Source organism: Carya illinoinensis, chromosome 16 (assembly GCF_018687715.1).
Source record: "Carya illinoinensis cultivar Pawnee chromosome 16, C.illinoinensisPawnee_v1, whole genome shotgun sequence".
Lineage (NCBI taxonomy): Eukaryota > Viridiplantae > Streptophyta > Magnoliopsida > Fagales > Juglandaceae > Carya > Carya illinoinensis.
The window spans coordinates 4669634-4682547 of record NC_056767.1 but is presented as its reverse complement, the minus strand read 5'-3'; the positions used below and the strand labels follow the sequence as shown (position 1 = coordinate 4682547).

The 12914-nt window shown below is 36.2% G+C and overlaps 1 long non-coding RNA gene across 1 annotated transcript in view; it reads left to right on the top strand.

Annotated features, from left to right (window-relative positions):
• Positions 1–7147, top strand: part of LOC122298511 — a 32767-nt gene extending 25620 nt beyond the window's left edge. Inside the window, exon 4 of the long non-coding RNA XR_006239432.1 lies at positions 6835–7147. This is a non-coding gene — a long non-coding RNA (uncharacterized LOC122298511). The remainder of the gene's footprint in view (positions 1–6834) is intronic.
• Positions 7148–12914: the final 5767 nt, after the last annotated feature.

The following is a 12914-nucleotide window of genomic DNA, read 5'->3' as shown; positions in this document are numbered from 1 at the left end:
AGACGAGCGTCTTCCTTCAAGAAATTCACCCACTCCTCCTCAAGGAAGGAGTCAGTATCCCCGCCAAAAGAAGAGGTGTGGAAAGAAGGGAGAGAGAGTCCGGCCCCGCTTCCAATTGGCGAGGGGGTTTTTCCCCTAGAGATGGTGTCCGACAAACTTTCTGAGGAAGTTGGGTGTGAACCAACTTCGCCGCCCACTTCGATCGGGCATGGAGGGATACTCCTTGTTGCACCTTCAGCCTCATCCGAAGGTAAGGTGTCCGGTGTCTCCATGCATACACTTATGGGAAAAACAATGGCTGCCTCAACATGGGCAACGGTGGAATAACGGGGCGAGCAAGCTCCCGCCACGGTGACTAAGTCAAGATTAAGGGCCGCAACCACTTTTACGCCCAGCTCGACCTGACTCACCCGCCCCTCCAGCACAGGAAACTCAAATGCAGGGGCAGGAGTCGTGGCAGGCTCTTGCGTCCTAGGCACAACCTGGAGGGAGGCAGCCAGATCAAAAAGGGCCAGGTCGGCCAAACCCCCCACATCCCTCAGGCGACAAGAACATGGCAGAGACAGGGATGGAAAAAAGTGAGGAAGGTTTAGTGGTATCAAGCGGGATAAAACTCTAGCTATGGCCTCCCCCTAAGGATGCAGCAAGGACCTCGTGTTGGGGCGACGGAGGCTCGAGGGTGGCCAACTATGTAGACGCTTGAGGAAGGGTGTCCTCCTGTGACACCAGGGCCTGGATGCCCCCTGAGGACGCCAGGGTCTCCTCTTGAAGAAAAGAAGGGAGAGAAGGATCCCCAGAGCGAGCATTCTTTCGGCGACTGCCTGCCTCATTCTATTTCTTGCTCCTCTTCTCCCTTTTCTCGGCAGCCACCACCTTCTCCCCCTCGTTCTTTTTCTTGCTCTTTTTTTCCCTTTTTTCGGCGGCCTCCTTCTTCTCCCCTCTCTAGAACGTATCTTCCACTTAGAAGGCTCAGACCTCACAGTTTTCTCAGTAGGTTTTTCCATAGGAGGAGGAATGGTGGCCGAGATCATGAAGTCACGCCCTTGAAAATAAGACCGGTTGGGAGACTTCAGGAACAGATCAATATGGGTGGAGGTCAGCAAGAGTTCAGTCCAAAGTGCATTTGGATTAGCTTTGGCCCAAGAATGAACTATCTCGATTCGAGCCAGTTCACGACACGACAGAGGCACCATTCTAAGCCACAGTTTTTTTTCGTCAGGAAGAGGGCGCCAGATTGATTTGACTAGAAATTCATGGAAAACATCTTCCATGCCAGGGTATTCCCAACGTTGACCGAAGATAAAAAATAAGTTGGAGGTCCACGCCTTAGCATTGGAGTGGCGAGTCTCAAATCAGGCCAATGCTTGCCCATCGTCTTTCTTGCGGAAGCTAAGAACGTTGCCTTTGGCAGCTTCCCTCAAGTTATAGAATGCCAAAAATTTCCAACTAGTTAGATCAGGATAAGGGTCCCCAAGAGGTTCCAAAACCATATGGAATACAATATAGGTGCAGAGGTATGCCCTCAGTGTGAAAGGGTGTAATTGAGAGGGAGTAATGTTGAGAAGGTCCAAAATGTCGTGGAAAGGGCGGCAAAAGGGGAGCCTCAACCCATTTCACATAAGGGAAACATAAATAGCCATCCTAGTAGCAAAACCCTTGTCGTCACAACATCCAGATTCAGGAACTCCCAAAATAACAGTTTCAGGGATACGAAAGTCTTCCCGAATCTTGATGAAATGTTTCTCTCGGATGATTGAGCGCCATCAGTATCCAGTAAAGACTGTGCCCTCAGGGACCTCGAAGGGGTTTTCAAAAACCTCACCTTCACTGTAGGGAGCCATTAAAATTAGTGGGAAAATGATAGCAAGAAAGATCAAGATAAGCGAAGATAAAAGATAGGAACGGAAGGGCAGAGAGCGTAACAGGGGAAGGAATGAAAAACAGCGGAAAAGGGAATTATTTGAAGGATAGCAAAATGCGAAGCCCCAACAAACAGGAAAAAGTAAGGTAACTCTACACTGAAGGCGAAGACTAACCAACGTAAGAAAATTGTCTATCTTCTCTGCCACAACAGCTGGAAATGATGGGGAGTCCTCGATTCTTTAATAATAATAAAGTCTTTTTGAAAATGAAATAGTATAAAGTGGCAAGAAAAGCCGCGGGCCTGAAGACACCAAACCGTGGGTGATTTGGGCTCGTGTCCGTGTCAACTTATTTTCCAAGCACTCAGGCCCATGCGATCACACGCAGCACTTTCACAACGATAAGTTTGATAAAAAATGAATTCTATCCGCCAGAAGGCAAATGGAATTGGCGGGGTAACTGGAGGGACCATCCCAACCGAAGGGCCTTGGGATGTATAAGAAAGCCCATAGTTCACTAAAAACCAAGAAGCCCAGAGTATGGGCCCAAAGGTCATAGAGAGATAATCAGGAAGAGTTTGAAGAGGGATGTGCATGGCACCACCTTTAACGAAAGGATAAAAACAGTAGGAAGTGACGCGATTATTCAAAGTCCTAAGTGGTGATCCGTTCCGATAAATCCTGAATGAGATATGTACAGTAAACATGCCTATATATACAGGTAATCTTTGATAACGAAAAAACTTAAATACGATCATCTCTTGACTAACTTAAGCATTGGAGTATTTGCAGGAGGACCCCCCTCAACTTTCATCACAAAGATCAACCGCACAGTAGAAGATTGGAATTGAGACACGTCCTTAACAGTAAGTAATTGAGATTTTCTACTAGAACTTGAAGTTTCGTCCCCGATAAAATGAGCATCACAATAGGATAGAAGTGAAAGATCAACAGGAACACAATCAAACGCCGAACCAAACTGGGATTTCTTTTGAGTATATGAATTTTGTCAGTGAAGAACTTCATGATCGGGTTTCCCGAACCCAGAACCTGAGAACATAAGTACCAGAAATTCTTGCAGGGGGAGTAGTGCAAAAGCATTGCTCAAAACATAAAACGTAAAATATTAATGGATGTGCTGGAGGGACATAATGAATGGAATCTTCAAGGTTTTAAATTGGAGATTCAAGAGATGGAAACAAATTGCACAGAGTGACAATGGAATCGATGATACATGCACAACCCACGTGGGCTACATCATCGTAGAAAATAACATAGAAAAAGACCACATGCACGTCTCTCTCTCTCTCTCTCTCTCTCTCTCTCTCTCTCTCTCTCTCTCTCTCTCTCTCTCTCTCTCTCTCTCTCTCTCTCTCTCTCTCTCTCTCTCTCTCGGTTGAGCTCCAGCCATTAGTTCAAACAGTTGACTTCATTGGAATCGACACATAACCGGACCACATGTGCCTATGTGGTCAGGTTTCTTCTCCCAATGCAAATTAAGAAAGTTATTCTTTTAAAAATCTCTATTTTTTTATAGAAATTTTGGCACAATAGTAATCCCTTGATCATAATTAATATTCAATATCATGGTATATCTATTGCTTCTAAATGCAACTATATATTGTGCTATAAATAATTCTATTTGAAAGATTTTACACTATACACCATATACGTTGCATAATTTGATTTGAAAAATAATTTTACAATTTGAATCTTATAAATGAAATTATGGCATGTGGATAGTGTGTTGTGTAATAGTTTTCAAATAGCACTACCCATTGTGCTATTGGTTATTCGGAGATTGTTTCTGATTTATTTTCTGAGAGCTCTCTTAGCGAGATTGTTTGGAGATAAATTTATAATATTTTTTACTATACTCCCACTTCTTTTACTAACTGGAAAAGTCGAGCTATTCACTAGTTGCATTACTTTCGAGGCAATACTCAACTTCACTTGATTTCTCTTATCCATGCTCTAATTTTCTAGGAGATTTTGCTTGATAGAAATAAAGCTAGGAGCCAGGCCAATAATCTCGCTATTATCTACATGGTTAGAGAATGGTAGAGAGATCTCAACTTTTTCCTCAAATAGAAAGCTATTGTGCCCAGCTCTAGTATTATCACCTTGGATGCCTCTATATCCTCATTATTAGATCTAGAAAACCTATTTTAGTCAAATGGATACGTCCTCCCCTTCGAATGTTTAAGTTAAGCATAGATGGCGCCTCCAAAGGCAACCTTGGTTTTGCAGGCTATGCAGAGGTTCTCTGTTCCCATGATAGTTCTTTCATTATTGGTTTTTCCTCCTTTCTAGGTGTTGGTACTAATAATTATACTGAACTTTCTACTTTGAAGTTGGGTCTTACCTTATGTTATCATTTGAGTATCATTGATATTATTGTGAACTCTCTTCTTGTTGTTAATTGGTTCAAGAATAATTTGTCACCCCTGTGGTCCTATTTCAATATTTGGAATTGAATGATATTTTTCATTTCAAAAGTCATTTCCAATTTGATATATTCCATGTGTATAGAGACGGCAATGCCTTAGCATATAACCTTGCTTCCTTCTGCTCAATGGATAATTCAGTAAGTTTTTCCTTCCTTTATTAATTACCTAAACACATCATTAGTAGGTTAACCTCGCATACAAATCATCATTTTCTTTTAAAATATATTTTTCATGATCAGACTCAACTAGCCTAGACCTATCATACACATTAGCTGTGTCCCAAGATTAAGCATTTTCAGTTAGGTAATCAAAATATTCAAATGGTTCTTCAGGATTTTTGTTGAAAAATTCTCCCTTACACTTTTTTTTTTATTAATACAATTCTCCATTACATATGGTTTCTACAAATTGGCACATTTTGGGTGTCAAACTTTCACAAAAAAAAAAAAAAAACCGATCACTCGCCAATCTTCATAACCATGATGAGGAAAAGCATTTAAAAGATCTGTCTTTTAAGTGCATTTGTCCTATGTATTGGAAAGAATTTCTTCAAGAATTCAGTTGTATTTCCTACCATGTGTCTATGGTTCTAGGTCTTAATGAATTCAACCACGTTTTAGCTTTATCTTTTAAGGAAAATAGAAACAACTTTAGTTTAATAATCTCCTCAATGCAAGTCTAGTCCATGAATGTTCAACAAACCTCTTCAAACTCTTTGATATGCAGATAAGGGTTCTCGGATTCCATGCTATGAAAATGTGGAATTAATGGAATCAATCCAGGTTTGAAATTAAAGTTGTTTGCATTCAAAGGTTGGATCATGCATAAGGGTATGCTAGTTCTAACAGATTGCAAATAATCTCTAAGTGTCCTATTCTGATGTACCATTTCCCTACCATGAAGCTCATTTTCAGTCATGATGTTATGAGTGTCAAATGATGATTCAAGAGAAAGGGATGCAGAGTTAAAAAAATGTTAGTGATTATGTCCTAATTAACTGAGATGTTTGGTTTCTAGTCCAACCAGTCATACAAACAAGAGTATAAAATAAAAGAAAATAAAAGATAAATGAAAGATAAACAGAGAAAATGAAAAATATCAGATGCCACCCAAGCTATGAAGAGGTTTACAGCACTACAAACGTCCTCTTAGTAGTAAAAGAATGCTCTAATAAGCACCAGTTATTCTCGGCAACAGCGCTAAAAACTTGATGAGCTGCAAATATTGCCTCTAAGAATTGAAACAATCATGTTGCATACAAGGATAAATCCAAGGTCATTTCCATAGAGACAACAGTTTTCATGTTGAGCAAACATATAATGAGTTGAATTTGTGTGAGGGAATTGTTTGTGAAAGCGGTGTTTACATAGCTAAGGAGAGAAATAAGAAAAGTATGTTCATGTACAAATATTGTGATACCCTGTATTTATGTGTATTTTAAGTAAATAAATTATCTTATTTATTAATATTATGGGCGTTCTTGTTTTAAATTTATATTATTTTAGTGTTATTATTTTATTATTGCTAACTGTGAAATGTAATTCAAAGTGTTTTATTGTTATTAATTATCGTTCATCATTTAAAATGTTCTTTAATTTAAATTAGTTTATTTTTAGATTTTATTATTTTATTTAAATTTGCCGCTTTGAAATCCTTTTCATTGGATCCGTTTTGGAACCCAAGATAAAAAGACTGGATCTCATTTCTTTCATTTTCTCTTTCTTTTTCCTCTTTTTCTTTTTCCCTTTTCGCTTTTTTATTCTTCTTTCTTTTTCTCCTCCCCTGCTCCCTTCTCGTGCACGACCTCTCCCCTTCCACTCACGCCGTGCGCTTCCTTCTCCCCCAGCCCTCTACCACGCACCGCTATCTAACGTCACCACCCAGCCTATCCTCTTTCCCACTGGCCAACAACCACTCCCCTCTAATCCCAACCCCTACCTCACCGCCACCTTTTCCCCACACCCACCTCAAAGCCGTAGCCCCATTTTACTCCAACTCTGCCATCCGCAATTTTCAGGCCACCGCACTACCGCTAACCACCTTCTTCCTCATCAGTGACCCACCCCTATGGATATCAGCCCCCATGCCGCCCTCTACCTCCCTTACGCATGCTCAACCTAAGTGGGTTTCCACCCACTTCGTTCCACCACCGCGCGGCCTTAGCACCGCTGCTAGCTGCACCATCGACTCACCAGACCACCCTCTTCCTCTCCTAGCCTCCCTGCGTCTTTCCCTTCCTCTCTATCCCGAATCTAACCCCTTCCTCTCTCACACGATTTCTGCCCTCATAACAAAGGTACTATCAGCTGCTGGTACTATCAGTTGCTTTTTTATTCTATATTCTCACTGGACTATGGATTTTGTAACTAGTCTATATTCCATCTTTTGTTTGTGTATACCTTGTCTATAAAGGTTGTTGCATATCTTGAGTTTCATGTAATTGTTCCAGCAGCTTTTGATTAATCATTTGATCATTCTATTGTATTGTCTTTGATTTTATTGTTGAAACAAATACTCTACAGCTTGGAGTGTTTATATGAAGGGTTGTTGTGGCTGCATTTCTAATGTAATGAGGCTATGATGATGGTTGAATTGAATGCTGGAAATGTAAAATTAGCAGCTATTGTGAAGAGGGGCTCAATCTCTACGGTAGGATAACCCGGATGGCCATTTTCATTGTGAAATGTTTCACAAAGGCAATTGGGATTTTTTGTTAGTGTGATTGTGCTCATTTCCTCTGCTTGACCACTGACCATTTTGGACCCCTATATGCCTTCTACACTTTAGCTTTGTAGTAAGTTTATTATACTTTAATTTATTTATAATTTCTCTTAATTTATTTCTAATTTTTTAATTGCTTTTTCCCTTCAGTAATGAGTAATAAAAATTTATATAATTTTTTTAGGAAAAACTTACAATCCTGTATAAGATACACTTTTCTAATCTTGTATGTTATCTAATTTCTAATATACTTTCTCTCTCTTTTTTCAGCTACCAATGCATGGCCAGCAATATTCAAATACTTTACTGCAAACACACAGACAAAAAGAAAAAAAAAAAAGCCAACATATGGCACTGCATTTTTTACAAATTGTAACTTATTATAATGTTTGTCAAACCCAACATGTAAATAAAAAATAAAAAAACCCAAAATGTATACCCGGAGGGCTAGACCGCAACTGAGAATACCAAAGATAGAGAGTACCAATGAGAGACTTTTGCACTGACAAGTAAAATTAATCTATAGAAAAAGATAATTATATCCCTAAACTACACGGATTCACATGCACGAACTTAATTAACATAAGGTTAAAATTGGCAGGATATCAAAAAATCAACACACATCTACTATTCATTACACATAGACTTAACACACAATATAAATAGACTTAACACAAAAAAAATAAGAAAAGTTGATGTTCATTATTATAGCAGCTCGATAGCCACTTATTATAATAGAATAGATATTTTGTGATCGTGCATTTTTCTTCTTTTTCTTTCTCATAAATGATTTTTTTTTCTTTTTACTAAAAAGAAACAAAAATTATAAATTTGTTTTTCTCTTGCTCATTTGGCAAATTGGTTTGGATACAGAAATGGTTTCAACTTATCTCATTTCATTATTACAATTTTTTCAAATTTCTACACACAATATAGTAAATAATTCAATTTTTTCAAATACCAAAACAATAATAATATTAAAAAATAATATTCAAATAATATTTTTTTCAACTTTCATCTAAATCATCTCATCTCATCTCACTATCCAAACTACACTTAAAAGTTTTAATATATTTTTTGAAAGAAAATCTTAATTTTATAAGAGTTAATGGAGAGAATGGAAAAAAAAAATGTTTATTTGGTTTTTCGTGTTTTTGTGTCAAAAAAAAAATTATTAAACGAATTATTTAAAAAAATTTCTTAAGAAATGATTGAAAAGAAATATATTTAATTCTTTTTAAAGAATAATGTGAATCAAAGCATGTCAACTCAGGATTGGTGTGAGTTGAAATGAGAATTTTATAAATAGTAGTAAAATAATTTGTAAATAGTAGTGAAATAGTTTGAGTTGAGTATTTTTTGAGTTTTGAGAAATGAGAGAAAAAGATAAATAAAAAATATTATAAAGTTAAAATCTTGTTAGAATATAATTTTATAATATTATTTTTGTTTGAGGATTTGAAAATTTTGAATTATTTTTTATTTTTTGTTTGAAAATTTGAAAATTTTGTAATAATTAATATGAAAAAGTTATAATTATTAGTTTGAAAATTGTATTTAAATTATGTTTTAGAAGGAGATGCGATGATATGAAAATTTTGCAATAAGATCTATTTCCAAACAAGCCTTCAATTTTGGTAGAATATAAGCTTTCTGGTTTTAAATAATAATTATATACTGAATAATTCCATTTTATAATATTTACATTACACACCATCTATATGAGATAACATGTGGTCTTTAAATACATATAAGAAATATTTCAACCACAAAAAAATCTTATAAAAATAAATTAGAAACTGGCGTAATTTCATATTATAATTATTTAAAATTTTATTTTTTACCATCCAGTCCATTGTCATGCTAAAATATCAGTGATTTGTATTACTCAAAAAAAAAACCTTTTTGTTATAAACTATCTTGAATTGTATGACCACATTTAACTAGCCGTCAAACGCATAGTGCTAGTTGTCAAAAGCATAGTTAGCTAGCCGTCAAATGCATAGTGCTAGTCGTCAAAAGCATAGTCTCTTTTGTAACCCTATATATATGGGTATATTGATGTTATATGATATATAGATCAATAAGAGAATCTCCTCTCTCGCTCTCTCTCAATCTCTTGAAACTCTCTCATTTTTCATTGAATTCATAACACGTTATCAGCACGAATTGCTCCATCTTCTCGAGGGCATCTGGGAAAACGAGAGCAAAGAGAAGAGATATCTCCGGCTTCTTCGTTGCGGAACTGGTTGTTGAATTGACTACTGATTCCGGCGAGTCCCAACCAGAACAGCGACACCGTGCTCTGGGCGATGCGGCTAAGCGCCAACCTAAGCTCGGCTGGCGTGACCTTGCCCTCCGTCGAGCTTGCCCAATACTCGTCTCCCATATCTGCTTTGCCAATCACATGCGAGTGTGAACCAGATCTGTCTCGTTCATGACTCTAAATCTCTCCGTTTATCTGACACTTGTCCTCGTTATCACGGATTAATCCGTTCACTAGATCAAGCTGGGTGGTTCTATGGCTTAACGGTGACCAGGTTGTTCCAGTTTCGGACGGTCGATAATGCACGGACTCTCTACTGCTTGATTTTTAAAGTTTTAGAGTCTGAGACCATCTGATCCAGCATCTCCTCGCCCAGATCTTGCTTTCTGGTAATATATATATATATATATATATATATATATATATATATATTGTAATTATTTCGTTTGCGGCAAGATGGAGGCGAAGCATGGTTCAGAGGTAGCTACGCTTGGTTATGGCGCGCTAATGTGCGCCAGGGAGGCTTTAGGGACCTTGCTGGTTTCCGTTCTGCTGAAAACCCTACTCTCCTCTACGTGTGGGTGTGGTCTCGGTGATGAAAATGGTGAAGCACCCAAACATGGTTGAGCTCCACGAGGAGATGGTAGTGGGGTCCAGCTTGGCCGACAAAACATGGAAGCTCACTAGACGTTTCCGTGCATCAGTATCTCATTTTCATGGACTTTTGTTACTCTCCTATAAAGCCCCCCAAGCTGGCACGCAGAAGTGAAAATGACCACCTGTCATTATTGTCCAGACCTACCTTGGACTATTGAAACTTGGCGTGCCGGGTAAGGTAAAAAAAAAATGGCTTGAGGTACGTACGTTTCTTTCATCTCAGGCACTATGAAATTTGTTGAAATATTGTTGTGTATTATTGTCTTTATCCCTTGTGTTCTAAAACTTTGGAAAGTTCAACATGTTACGCACGCTTTTAACACATGTGGGGGCATAAATTTGTTAGGCATCAATATTAAAATCAAGATGAGGACAGCATAAATATTAAAGAAAGATAAAAGTAGAGACAACTAAAAACTTTTGAAAGGATGACATGAGAGATGATGTCATCTTCTCCCATTTGTCAGCCTAGGTGTCAGATTTCTTCACAATTTATCATATGGTGGTACTATCAACTATGTTAGCCTCTGAATATGCTTGTCCATATAAGAATGATACATCTTAGTGGCAAAATTTGAGCTTCAAAGCTGTGATCAGATTCATTAGTCAAATATAGTATGATAAAATTTTATATTTATTAACATAGTTTACATATTAATTATATTTGATGAATTAAAATTTAGATAATTTATATTTCAATTATATCTGTAATAAATTTTATTCTCATAATTTATATACAAGTTCTATTTACTTTTATACTTGTTATAAATTATTGATAATATGATTTATTTGATAATGGAAATAGAACATCCCTGAAGGATCGCCATAAATTAATAATAGTTTTTGAGTATCTCATAGTTTAAATGATTGATACTTGTACCAAAAACTCATTATGATTTATGCACCTGAAGTTGCATAATTGAAATTGTGGAAAGAATATATATTTGAATGAACGTCTCGAATGTACTCTTGAAGTAGCAATATCGAGTATGCTCCTGAAGTAGCAATATGAAATGCAAACGTTCACAATATATTCTAAATTTGTATCAGGTCTTTCAGTGACTGAGCAAAATAATGAGTTTTTGATAAGAATCATTATTCACGTCTTACTAGATCTACATCATTCTCTGAAGTGAATGATAATGAATTTATATCATTCTATTCCCTGAAGTGAAAATAATGATGCGTTTCATTCAAAGAAACTAAGAGATTGGACGTGATAATGAATATCTTTTCGGGCCAGAAGCTCGTATTAGAAAAGCTGTAAGCTTTCTCTTTGAGATGATATTATACAAATTATTGAATCAAATATTATGATGCATCAAAAGGTGATATGATTCAAAATATTTGTATTTTTTCATGGTTATCTTGATCATCCAAAATAAATTACGATAAGTCGAATGATTTTCATACGAACGTCCATAAAAAAAACCAGAAGATTCTTTTACTATAAAGTCTTACCACCAGAAGTGGAAAGAAAAATTTGCTTGAAGCAAATAAGATGAAATTATTCGACGTTATCCTGATTATCATATGTGAACCAGAAGTTCATATGATAATTAAATTTTGGATGCAATAAGATAAAAATATCTCATATTCTAGCTGCTAAAATCTCAGCGAGGATTGAAGTCCCTGTAGGACAATTAAGAAATTCAGCAGTCTAAAGACATGTCTAAAGGCATGTGAGACGTATTGATACAAAAGATAAATTATCTTAAAAGAGAAAGGCACAAATAATTTGGTGCTCCTGAAGAGGCCATACCCACAAAACAAGTAATAAAGTCCATCCAAATTCTCTGTATAAAATTCTCCTATATAAACTCTTGAAGAGTGCCTCCTGAAGAGGTTTTTCTTGAAAATGTCTTCCCTTGAAGAGGGACAGGTACCTGAAAATAACGAGATCTTGTTACATTTTATGAATAATAGAGAAATTATTGATAGAAATAAAATCGTTGTTGACAACGTATTTCCATATGAAATGGCAATTGACATTACCAAAAGTAATGATGAAAGTGAATCAAGAATCGTCGAAAAATACGACGTAAAATATTGGCCAAATTTGAAAGAAACAATTCCTGCAGAATTGATTCACTAGTAAAATATGATGCATCGGGACTTATAGTCAAAACACCAAAAGAGGTGATACTTGTTGAATGTCAGTGGGTATTTATGGAAAGGAAATAAAAATGTGATATATAAATCACGAGTCAGTTTCTCAATTCCTGCAGAATTGATATCACTAAGTAAAATGTGATAAATATGGACTTGAAGTCCAAACACCTAAAGAGGTGATTTTTGTTAAATATCATGGATATTTATATACATGATATAAAAAACCCGAAACTTTTAATATGAAAATGGGATATAGAAATCACAAGTTAGTTTCTTGAAGAAACAATATTGATATGATTTTGAAGTGGTTGAAATCATATTGAGATTTTTATTAGTTTGAAAGTTACCGAGAGTTTGGATATGCATGATTAACTGCATATTTACATAGATCATTGGATTATGATATATATATATATATATATATATATGAAAATTCCTAAAGGATAGAAAATGTCTGAAGCTTCTAATATGAATACATCTGGAAATATGTATTCTATCAAGTTTCAAAGATCCTTATATGATCTAAAGCAATCCAAACGCAAATGGAAACAAGCTATTATTACAGTTTATATATATGATTTAAATGTCATTGAGACTCTAGAAGAGCTCATGAAAACTGCACATATTTGAAATATAAATCTGAAACCCTTGCGACTTCAAGGGGAAGATGGATGGTGTTATTAGTCATGAAATACCATCTTTTAATACAATTAGTATTTCAGATTCACATTATGGGTTTGATAAGAACTGTGCATTATTAAAGAAGAAATAAAAGGGAACACACAGAACATCTACCAAAAGATAGAAACACAAATATGAATATTTGTGAAATATTATTTTATTATC